The 12,630-nt window shown below is 36.7% G+C and overlaps 1 protein-coding gene across 1 annotated transcript in view; it reads right to left on the bottom strand.

Annotated features, from left to right (window-relative positions):
* Nucleotides 1-12,630, bottom strand: part of KrT95D (phosphofurin acidic cluster sorting protein KrT95D) — a 104,083-nt gene that overhangs the window by 18,529 nt on the left and 72,924 nt on the right. The gene's annotated exons all lie outside the window — the stretch shown is intronic.

Raw genomic sequence — 12,630 nt, 5'->3', positions numbered from 1 at the left:
AAACAAATTGATTTGTTTACTTTTTACTTTATGATAATCTTATAAAATACACAGTAAAAGAAAAACAGTTTTGCACAAAATCATCTTCGCATTACAAGTTCTATCTATTTTTCAAAACTCAGCGAAATTTTCAGATGTAACATTGAAACAAATAAAAATATTTGGGAGTTTGATTATTTTGATGGGAATAACAAAAAAAGTTCACTACACTTTTTCAAATATTGCTTCTTTTTCATTGCTTTCATTTTGGGGGGGAGGGGGTGTGAAAGAGATTCTTAATAATTTTTATTAATAAAATACCATAAAATAAAATTTGTCACTGGGTGGATATTTTTTCCACATACATACATATATATATATATTTATTTGAGGAAAGTTAAAAAAAAAAAAAAAAAGCTAAAATTTATCATTTTACAAAATTTTTAAGGAAAATATAAGGATAAAAAGTTTTAAATCAATTCTGATTACTACCCAAATCTTGAGAACAATTGAACAATTGGATCACAAATTTAATTTATGTGACTCCCACGCCACCCAATGTTGGGCTTAGCAGTATAAATTGCTTATCTCCACAAGACACTGCATCCTTTTAGGATGCCATCCTACGCCCACCAAGAAAGGGTTATTCTTGCTCCCTCTGAAAAGGACATTAAGTGGAACACAAACACTTTATACTCAGATGTAGAGTCCCTTTACGTAAAACATTTGATGCATAGTACTTATAATTGCTTTAACATTAGATATATTGGCCTTACATTGCATTTTTAACAGATGGAGCCCTTTTTGACTCTGCATGTTAAAAAAACACTCATAGCTTTCCTAATTTTTCATTTCAGTTGCTTTCTTACTGTTATTTTTAATGAATTAGTGATGTCTACGACTTGACAAAACCATAAATATTTAACTTAAATTTCAAAATATTTATCGGCCTACATTCCTAGAATGCCAAATGAAGTTGTGTTAATTCCGGGGGGGGGGAAGACATAGTTTTACCATTTTACTTCCTGTGTAGGGGTCTTAACCACTTGCTTTTCAAAAGAGTGATATAGCAGTTATCACAACATTTCCCTTTCCACTTGTAAGTTGTCAAATATCCATACATGTTTGAAACCACCTGGTTTCATTCTGAATCTATATGTTTGGACCCCACACATTGACACAAAAGTGGTTTACTTCCTGGAATGACTTCTTTCGCAGTTATATGGTTGCTTTTTGCGTTATATTCTTCATGAACGTTTGTGCCACTCAGCTTTGCTGAATATATTGAAAAAAAAAAAAAAAAAAAAAAAAAAAAATGCCTCATAAGAAAGGATTAAACCCAGAGGAAATAACAAATCTTTTACATGAGCTATCAGAATGAATCTGAAGGGGAGCAAATTATTAGACATTGAAGATGAGGACTTTGAAATAGTTGATTTTGAATGTAAACATGACTGTTCATCAGATTCTGATGGAGGTGAGAACAAGGAAATTTTAAAAGATGCGTCAGTTATGGAAGCTTTCTGCTCCTGATGGCACAGATTGGATAATATATAAAAATAAAAAAAAATCATGGAAGGTCTCCAAAAAAATATTATACGGAAAGACAGTGGACCAACAAATTATGTCAAAAGAAACATCGGTGATACTAGTGTGTTGAGTGCTTGGTTTTTTATTTATAAATTGCAGAATTTTGAACAATACAAAGAAATATACCACAGTAGAGGCAAGATGCGTTCTTGAGAATGACACTTGGTCTCTTTCTATAGATGAGTTGCTTGCTTTCATTGGAATACTACATGCTCGTGGTGCAAAAGAAACAGAGCTTCATTCCTTGTGGTCTAAAACATGGGACCTGAATTTTGCACAGGGGAACAGGTTAAGTGAAATTCTGCGGTTTTTATGATTTGACTTGAAATCTACCCATTCTACATGTTTGCAAACAGATAAATTTGGAAATATATTTGAAATTTTGAACTGCTTCATTGATAATTGCAGTTCTTGCTTCAAACCTAGAGAAAATATAACTATAAATGAACAACTGTTTCCAAGCAAAACACAATGCCATCAATTTACACCGTCAAAACCCAAAAAATATAGATGAAAGTTTTGGCTTACTGTTGATGTAAAAACAAAATACCTCCTCAGTGCTTTCCCTTATCTAGGAAAAAATGAAGAATGACAATACAATCGAAGATTATCTGAATACATCATTAAGAGACTGATGAAACCTTTTCTAAACAAAGATTTAAATGTCACGGATGATAAATTTTTACATCATTTCATTTAGCTGAAGAATTGCAAAAGAAGGGTACAAGCTTGGTAGGAACTACCAGCAGGGCAAGAAGAGAAATCCCAAAGTCCATGAAAGATTCCCAATTCCCAAACATGACAAAACAAGCACTACTCTTACAGTATATCAAGGAACAAGAAAGAAAAATGCAATGATTTTAAGTACTCTTCATCTATCTCTTGATATAAGTAGCAATGGAAGGGAAGCCACAGAAACAATTTTTGTAAAACAACCAAACATGGTTTTGGGGTGTTGCTGGCCCGTGTTCACTGTGAGAATCCTGTGTTCTCACAGGTTTCCATGTAACTGATCAGATGGCTAGAAAGTAGACAGTAAAAGCACCTTTTACAAGGTGTGTTCATACTTTTACAGTATGTTAGATTTAGCTGCAATAAATGCCTGGTTTATTTAAAAAAAAATACTTAAAAAAAAAACAATTACAAGTCAGAGGTTCACTTATATGTTAGCTGATGAAATGCATCGAAACTATATATGCCTTACTAATAACTCCCCCCCCCCCACAAAAAAAAACAAGCAGAATAGATCCACTTGAGAGATCAGCCCCAAAGAGGAGGAAATGTGAAATAAAACTTTGTAATGGTAATATGACTATTAATATTTGTATTTCATGCAAGAAAATGGTGTGTGGAAAATGTCATGCCAATCTAGATTACACATGTAAAAACTGCATTCCTGAATTTTAGTTTAAAAAGAATTTCAAGTATATGAATTTTGTGAAAAGCATGCTATTTTCATTTTCTTAAAATCATAAATTCAGTTATCCTTTTTTAAAATTAATATTTGTATCTATAGTCCCCAATTACAAATTTAAATGTTTTATTTGAATAATGTATTCGTTACTGTGCTCTCGTTTATACGTTTACCTTATAAATCCCACTGGAGTCGAAATGACTTCGGCTACCATTCTAGAAGGATGAAGGTTGCTGGCATTCTAGAGTTAACAAATGATACTGCAATCATGGAAGCAACAGTTATGAGGATTGCTCATCTTTCATTAGTAATATACTCTTAAATCAGTGTATTATCATTGTTAATTTATTTGCTATCTATTGCCTAAACTTTCAGTTTTAATACTAATTTGTTAGATATGTATTCATAATTTTTTTTAGCTTAGAGTCAAGGTTTCTTCAAGAGAATGATGATGGATGTGTGTGTCCTGATTTATCTTAGTTATTGAAAGAGAAGATTTATGAAAAGCAAATTCATTACCATCTGGCAGAACAATTTGCAATATGTGTTCTGTGATAATGCAGGCCAGAAAGTTACAACAGCATTCCATAAATTGTAAATTTTGAGGGTCATTTGTCTGACAAAATGATTCAACATGGTCTTGTCACTTCATATAACTATATAAGTGATAAAATTTTATGCGGAGAAATGGCAACAATTTGTTCTGATTTGGAGAAAAGTAACCTAAATCAACTTCGAGTTTTAGGTAACTTATCTACTAGCAGTGAGTTTTCACAAGAGGGGGAAAAGTTCAGCATCATGGAAATTTCACATATGAGCAATTCTACCTTTGCTACTTGTGAACGAACTACGGGCAAAATAATGCAGGGATGTGCACAAGAAACTACATAAGAGAAAAAAAGGCTGGCAGAACTGAACTGATTTAAGAAGGTTACCAGTGTATAACTGTCATTGCCGATGGAGGCTGGTGTAAAAAGTTATGGGCATGGCTACAATGTATCAAGTTGCATATCTGTTATAATACGCATGGCCACCCAGAATTTTTTTTTTTTTTTTTTTAGAATTCGCAACAAAATGTGCATTATGCTCAATGCTATTGAAGATGGCAAGATGCTAAGTGCAGCGAACCTTTGTTGGCGAAACTAAAATGGGCCTTCTACAGATAGGGAAAACAGTGCTATTGTAGAAGGTCTGAATCATCTCTACAATGTTCATAAAATACATTTCACTTGACTTGTTGCCAATGAAGATGCTGAAACAATACCCGGTGAAGATTGTGAAACAATAAGTGAAAGAATGCATTTCATATAGAGGATGAGTGATAAAAGTAAAATGTTGCTGATGAAGATTCTGAAACAAAGTGAAAGAATGCATTTCACATGGAGGGATAAAAGTAAAATAAGCTAACCATGCCATTTGAAGACTTTGCAGAGCTCTTGAGAAACTTCAACAAAATACTGCAGACTTTCCTGGGGCTAAAGGAACTCCAGCCCATAAATTGCTCAAAATGAAAATGTACCGTATTAAAACTTAAAATTTTCAGCAGGTGCGGTGTTTCTACCCATGCAGCGTTTAGGTGCACTGAAAATAAAATATTTCCTATGGTGGTCATTGTACATAGTTTGGATGGCCTTGTCAATTTACATAGATTGGTGCTGTACCTACACAAAAGACCACTCAGTTGCTTTTTGCTAATGTTATTTTGTTTACATTCTTTCACTTGAACGGGCCTACATGCTTTATTCACCTTAAACGGGATCTCAGAACAATAACATTCTTCCCCCTTTCAAATCAGCATTCTCATCATTTTGAATAGTCTCTCTCCTCTGCCATTCGATGAATCTTCCAGGACCCATCCTCTCCCCAACCGCCTTTTCTGCAATTTTTTTTCAAAGGCGGACACGACTCCACCTGCCTTGCAATAACGAACTCTGACGTATTTCCCCTTCAGCATGAATCGATTTTTCTTGGCATTCTGCCAGATACAGATGCCATCAGTTTGGGTACAAGTACTTGTTGGATAGTTTTTAAGTAAGAAGGGAGCGGAAAATTTTTGAAAATGGCACCTAAACGGCACAGAAGCTATACTGCTGGTTTTAAGCTCAATGTAATTTCATGTGCTGAACAAATTGGAAATATAGCAGCAGTTCGAGAGTTTGAAGTGGACGAGAGATGTATTCAACATTAGAGAACTGAAAAAGAAGAACTTAAAAATATGCCACAACAGAAACGAGCCAAAAGAAGTGGTACTGTAAGGTGGCCAAATCAAGAGGATGACCTTGCAAACTGGATAAAGGAGCAACTCAGACAGGGAATGGCAATTTCGACTGTAAAAATCCTCTTACAAGCAAAATTTATAGCAAAACAAATGAACATAAATGATTTCAAAGGACGGCCTTGCTGGTGTAGCAGATTTATGAAAAGAAAAAATATTTCTGTCCGTACTAGAACAACAGTCGGGCAACAAATACCAATGGACTGGCAGGATAAAAAGGCATCTTTTCTAAAATATGTGACAGATATTATTGACAAAAAAAAAACTTCTTCAGTCACAGATAATAAATATGGATGAAAGGCCGTTAGCTTTCGACTCTCCTGCAAACAGAACTGTTGATGAAACTGGTACAAAAACTATCTGTGCTTAAGACGGGGCATGAAAGAATGTCATTTACATGTGTTTTAGCTTCTGCCACAAACGGTGACAAGCAAAAGCTGATAATCATTTTTAAACAAAAAACGTAATTATTTGTGCAAGGATTTTTCTAATGACATAATTACTTGTGCAAACGAGAACGGCTGGATGTGCGAAACAATCATGCATGAGTGACTACAAAAAGTTTGGCAGTGTCGTAAGGGATCTTTTTTCCAACGAAAAGGGCTATTGATAACAGATTCTATGCATGCTCATTTACTTGAGTCAGTGAAAACCAGATGTCAAAAATTGTCTACGACCGTAGCAATAATTTCTGGTGGTTTGACAAAAATCTTACAACCATTGGATTCATCAGGAAATAAATCCTTCAAAGCTGAAGTCAAAAGCAGAGGGAGTGTTGTATGAGTGAAGGATTGCATACATATACCAAAAGCGGTAAAATTCGTAGAGCTATCAGGTTCAATGTTCCTTCTAACCTTCTTCGGGAACATGCAAGGACCTGACGGGAAACTTCTTTCGTGTGCCTGCTTGGACCTCATTGCTTGCCGTTCAAATTTTCCTTGTAACTTTTCCTCCGCCGTTGATGGCCCTTCCGCAGTTCGGCGACATTTGCTGCGGAGAGTCCTGTCGGATGAGTAGATCTTCCGTTTTAGAGCCGGGTTATAGTTGCCGTCATTTCTCCTGGTTCTCTTCACATACGTCGTCCTTCTCCCTTCTTCATTCTGGGGGTGTTCGTGAACTCTCTTTTCTGGACGGTGGAACGGCTTCTTTTTCTTGCTACCTTCAATTTTTCCGCGGGGAAATTTTCTTTTCACTTGCTCCTGCCTCTTAATGGCTTGCCCTTGTACTTGTCGTTTTTCCACCTCTGGAGCTTGTGCCTGCGGTGTCTGCCGTGCCGGATCCTGCAAAAGATCTGAAAATATTTGCATTTTATTACGATCAAAGTAGGGTTTGATTTGATCAATGTTTGCGGAGCAGGTTTCACCATTTCTGGCTTTTAACACTACTACAGCGTGAGTTATTTTTTCTATAACATATGGTCCTTCAAATCGTGGAAAAAATTTGGCAGTCTTATCTTCTGGTGCTGAAGAAAGTGAATGCTTAATTTTTAAAACTTTATCCCCTACTTTATAAGTTACTCCCCGTCGTTTCAAATCATAATAAAGCTTCTGTTTTCTTTGTGCTACTTCCGTATTCTTCTTTGCTTCCTTAATTAGTTTTTCTATATCACCCATTTTAAATTCTGGGGCTCTTTGTTGCACATAAAATAATTTATCTAACGGCGTTATAATCTTTCTGCCTAGAAATAACTCAGCAGGAGTTTTGCCCATTGTATCATGTTTTGCGGTCCTAAGGGCGAAAGCAAATTCATTGACATAGTTATCCCAGCTTTTATGAAAATTTTTAACATAACTATGGATAATTTTCACTATATTTCTATTGACCCGTTCCGCTATATTTGATTGCGGCCGATATGGGACCATGTTTAAATGACGTATGCCCAGTTTTTGGCACATGTCTTCAAATATATTACTTACAAATTGAGGACCATTATCCGATATAACTTTTAGGGGCGCCCCGTATTTTAAAATATATTTATTTAAAATAGAATCAGTAACTAATTTCGCAGAGGCTCGTTTTAAGGGAACAATTTCGGTCCATTTACTAAAATGATCAACCATAACAAGGAGATAGCGACTTTTATTTAACTGACTTTTTGGGAAAGGGCCCAATAAATCGATGCCAATTATTTCATTTGGAAATTCGGATTTAATACTATTTAGAAACCTGGCAGGGCGGAAATTAATATAATTAACTGCTTGACGTGTTGGGCAGGACTGGACATACGCCCTTGTTAACTTTTGCAGTTCAGGAAAGTAGACTGCCTCGCATACGCGTTGGATAGTTTTTCGAATACCAGCATGAGAAGCTAAAGGGCTGTCATGGAGCTCCTGCAGGATATTTAACCTAAGACTAGCTGGGATAACAGGTCGAAATTCGTTGTTGGAATTCGTAGTTTTTGTATAGAATAATAGACCATCTATTAGTTCGTAATGGGCCGCCCTATTTCTTATCGCCACAATATCTTGGTGGCTAAAATTTTCAGGATCCTTTAAATACTCATAAATGCTTCCAAACTCAGGATCCTTACCCAGTTCAGTTATTACAGTTTCTCGGGAATTTATTATACATGCTGTGAGCATTGCCACCTTTACGGTATTACCTTGTTCATCTATTTTAATTCTTGATAGGGCATCTGCTACGATATTTTCCTTTCCGGGGGTATGCTTGATTACCAGATTATATTCTTGCAGCTTGAGTGCCCATCTTATTAACCTTGGGGATAAATTTTTCCCTGAGTACAATCTAGTTACCGCCACATGATCAGAGTACACTGTTATCGGCGCCTTTCCAAAATAGACTCGGAACATTTGCACTGCTAACAGAACTGCAAGTGCCTCTCTCTCGGTCGCGGAATAGTTTCTTTGTGTTTGATTTAAAGTTTGGCTAAAAAATGCCACGGGCTGCTGATTTTGCGAAAGTACCGCTCCTACAGCATAATCCGAAGCATCCGCTGAAATTTCTAAATTCTCATCCTTTTCAGGAAATTTCAACACAGGGGCTTGGGTTAATGCTTGTTTTAATTTTTCGAAAGCACTATTGGCTTCGGCCGTCCACGAGAATCTTGCCTTTTTTCCTTTTTAATTTTAACAATGGTTCAGCAATAGCTGCAAAATTTTTTATAAAGGACCTATAATATGAACAAAGTCCTAGAAAAGAAGAGAGCTTCTTCGCTGTGGTTGGAGTCGGATACTTTTGTACAGCAATTAATTTTGATTCGTCTGTCTCGATTCCTTTTTGAGATATTTTGTAACCTAAATATTTTAATTCAGGGGCTGCAAATTTGCACTTTTCGACATTAATTTTTAGACCGGCCTCATTTAATAAAGAAAACACCTGTCTTAAATCCTGTACATGTTGGTCGAGATTATCACTAGTAATAATGATATCGTCTAAATAGATAAATGTGGACTTTCCAAGAACAGGTCTTAACACAATGTCCATGCATCGCTGAAATGTTGCCGGGGTCCCTGAAAGGCCAAACGGCATACGCAAAAATGCATAAGTGCCAGACTTGGTTATAAAAGCAGTCTTAGGCACGTCCTCAGGCCTAACCCCTATTTGAAAATAACCAGTCGTTAAGTCTAAAGTCGTCATAAATTTGGTAGATTTTATGTTCCTTAGAATTTCTTCAATGATCGGTAACGGATATACCGGATATTTAGTTATGGAGTTTAATTTACGGTAATCAATAGCGAATCTCCACCTTTTTGGATGCGTCAAAGGATAGTCATTATTTTTCTTACATAAAACCACCGGGCTAGCATAACTACTTGAGATGGGCGTTATGATCTTTTTACGTAGCATATCGGTAATATGCCATTCTATAATTTTTTCCTTATTCTTATCATACCGGAATGGTTTTTGGCGAACTGGCATTGCATCTCCGGTGTCAATACTATGGTTAGTAACCTGAGTAAATCCTGGAATATCACTAGATAACGAAGCAAATTCACTTACCACTTGTCGGATTCTTCCTTGCTGGTCATTAGGGAGGTGGTCAAGTTTTAACATCGGCGGTTCAGCCTTTTCTGCATGAACTGGTTTTATTGTCAGCTTAAGGGACGCTTCATTAAAATCCAGTGTTGCTTGTGCGTCTGAAAGAAAATCTATTCCTAAGATTAAATGTGCTTGCAGATTCTTTACTATAAAAAACATCACCTTTACTTGTTCGTCCTTGATACGGATATACAAAGGTACTTTACCTATGCACTTACATTTTTCTCCTTGCGCAGCTAACACTGTCGTATTATCCGAATTATATATGCGATATTTACGAAAATACTTCCTAAAAAAATTTTCTGCCACACAGGAACAGTGTGCGCCTGTATCCAGGAGTGCGGTGGCTGGGATATTATTCACCAACACTTCAATCTTCGGAAGAGTCAAATTTTTCACCATTACTGTATTTAACTTGTAGGAAGAGGGGTTTTCTTGGCCTTCGGATTTCCGCACCCTCCCGTCAGCAGAAATCCGTTTTAGTTTAAATTATTTTTCATTTCCGTGCTTTCCTTCTTTTCCCCCTGGCCTTGAGACTTTTTTCCTGGGTTGCTATTGAACTGTCGACGTTCGCCGGCTGTTTTTGAATGCTAAGGTTTCCTTGCCCACTGATTCGCTTTGCCTCCATAGCCGTGTGCTTGAGTTTGCTGTAGTCTTCGCGTACCAAATTGGTTTCGCTGTTGATATTGGCGTCTTCTTTCGACGTCCGCCGTTCTTCTACTTTCAAACTGGATTGCTAGCTCAAATAACTTTTCCAGTGTAGTCGGACTTCTCAATTCAATAAAGTCTTGCACTTGGGGCAGTAACCTCGGCAAAATCACTTGAATTATTTCAGGATCCAGACGGTTTCCATACAAGAGTTTGAAGACGTGAATTTTTCTTAAAATAAAGCTTGAGAGGTTTTCGATTCTTTGTTGATATATACTGAAAAGTTCCGTTTCTAATTTCGCACGATCCCATACAACAGGGAAGGCTTTTAGTAGGGCAGTCTTAAAATTTTCGTAAGTATAGGTGGGACTTCCTGCTTGACCCAAGAGACTTCTGCCTATACATTTGAACCAGTTAAGTGCTTGGCCCCTCAAAGCGCTGGTAGCTAAGGTAACTTTTTGAAACTCGTGCACGGGGTAGAGCATGAAGTGGTCATCCAATTTTCCCAAAAAACTGGTTACCGGTGAGTTTCCATTGAATGTTGCTTCTGGTTTCATCGAAGCGCGCATGGTCTGGACGATGTAACCAAATCCTTCCAGGGCGGCAGCTGGCATTACTGGATTCTGAGCCGCTTCTGCAGGCAGCACAGGTTCTTCTTGAAACTCGGCCATGGTTATTCTTCTTCGTTGGGCGCCACTATCAGGATCAATGTTCCTTCTAACCTTCTTCGGGAACATGCAAGGACCTGACTCGGAACAGAGAGCTTACTAAAGCTATGTTCAAAACTGTGGGAAGTAAACAGGATACACAAGAAGGGTATACAAAACCCTTTATTTTTTCTCTATTTACAATGACTTCCGTACTTCGGAATACACCGACCCGCTACTTGGGGTCAAAACGTAAAAGTATAAAAATAAAACTAAACTCTAATTTAACTTTAAAATAATACACGTGGAAGATTGGCCTTATATTAACAGGAAGCGTATGTAGCACAGAGACTGTGAACACTACAATACATTTAATTTATCAAGAGGAATAAAACCTCTGGCCTGGAAGGCAAACAGCAACTGCGTAACTTCTAAGGTAAGCGGCCCGCTTCGACTCACTGCTTCCTTTCTCTTGCTTGGCAAAAAGCCACAACTTAAATACTTGGCGTTCGCCAGACAAACTTTGCATAAAAACCTTAACGCTTATAATTCTGGCCGGAAGTAGAAAATAAGAAGTGATAGTAAAGATTTAAAATAAAATAAACGTTAGTAAAACTTAGGATCCTTACATACTTCCCGCCAGAGTTAATTAGTTTGAAACTGAGGTCTAAAACGACCTTGTTGAAAACTTTTAGCTCTAGAATCTAACGCGAGGCCAATCTTTTACAAATATTTTTCGCTAGAAACTAGAAATTTAAAAGAAAGAAATTTGTTTTTACAATAGCAGCTCCCAGGATACACAATTTTTTTCATCTGTACTGCATCCAAACAGGAGCTCTTATTCAAATCTGGTTCTTTCCTGAGATCTGGAAGGAAAACTAGTTTAATGAAATGTTACACAATGAAATGGCAAGTAACATGTATAATTATATTTTACTGAACATTCTTATTTCATTCATGACTATTTTAATTATCTCTCCCCGTGCTCTCTGACATGTGTTGTAAAAGAACACCAAACATGAATGTGTTTCTGTCTACGTGTTCCACACTTCCTCCTACAATCAAAACACTAACGTGTTAAAAATTCAACATAACAAGACCTCTTAACACACCCTAATTTCAACTCTAAACCCTGAGGTACTATTCTAAAAGTGGCTAACTCTAAAGTGTAGCGTCAGAGAGCCTAACTACATCATTCAACCTTTAACACATATTCGCCATGCTTTAGTCTTTTTACAGTCACACGAATAAAAAAAATTTTAACATTCACTTTTACCATATCACGGTATTTCTTAACATATAAAATAACAGTTCACATTGTATATAAGAACATATTAACATGCCGTTAATTTTATACATTTGAAAACATACATTAGTAGTACATTGTTAACTTCTATTCTTTTCAAAGCAAGTGCCAATTCTTTCTACTTTGAAATAATACATTTCAAAAAGTCTTTCAGACTAAACTTCTTTCTTGCTAGAATGTTTTAAATAAAATTTATATAATAACTTTTTACAATATTTAAGTCTTTACACAACGCTATTATACATCAACTTTAGTTTTACGCGCGAGTAATTGAAAAACATAATATCAAAATCGGTAACAACTGATTTCTCGCCCTTTTGGCGATAAAGGTAGACCTCGCATGAGGTAAAACTTCTTGAAATCTGCCACTTGCAGTAAGAATGAAAGATTAACTTAAGTTTGCAAAGTAACATAAAATTTTACTTATCTTTGTGATATTCGGACATCCTTTTCTGGGCCCAGTCTTTAAAGGTATTGCAGATAGTCGTTTGATTTATCCTCCTTCTTGTACGAGCTCGCCCTTCAGTGCCTTCCTATGGAAGCTTCCTTTTTTCACCAGTTCGGTCACCCTTGAATACCTTCTTTTTCTCCTCTGCTTGTGGTCTTGGCCGTTTGATGGCAGCTGGTCTTGGCGGAACAGGGAAACTTCTTTCGTGTGCCTGCTTGGACCTCATTGCTTGCCGTTCAAATTTTCCTTGTAACTTTTCCTCCGCCGTTGATGGCCCTTCCACAGTTCGGCGACATTTGCTGCGGAGAGTCCTGTCGGATGAGT

The sequence above is a fragment of the Stegodyphus dumicola genome, chromosome X1 (genome assembly GCF_044657685.1).
Source record: "Stegodyphus dumicola isolate Sdum_Otavi_A_Nest chromosome X1, ASM4465768v1".
In the NCBI taxonomy this organism is placed as follows: Eukaryota; Metazoa; Arthropoda; class Arachnida; order Araneae; family Eresidae; genus Stegodyphus; species Stegodyphus dumicola.
The sequence above is the reverse complement of the archived record's forward strand: the minus strand, read 5'-3'. Positions and strand labels throughout refer to the sequence as shown.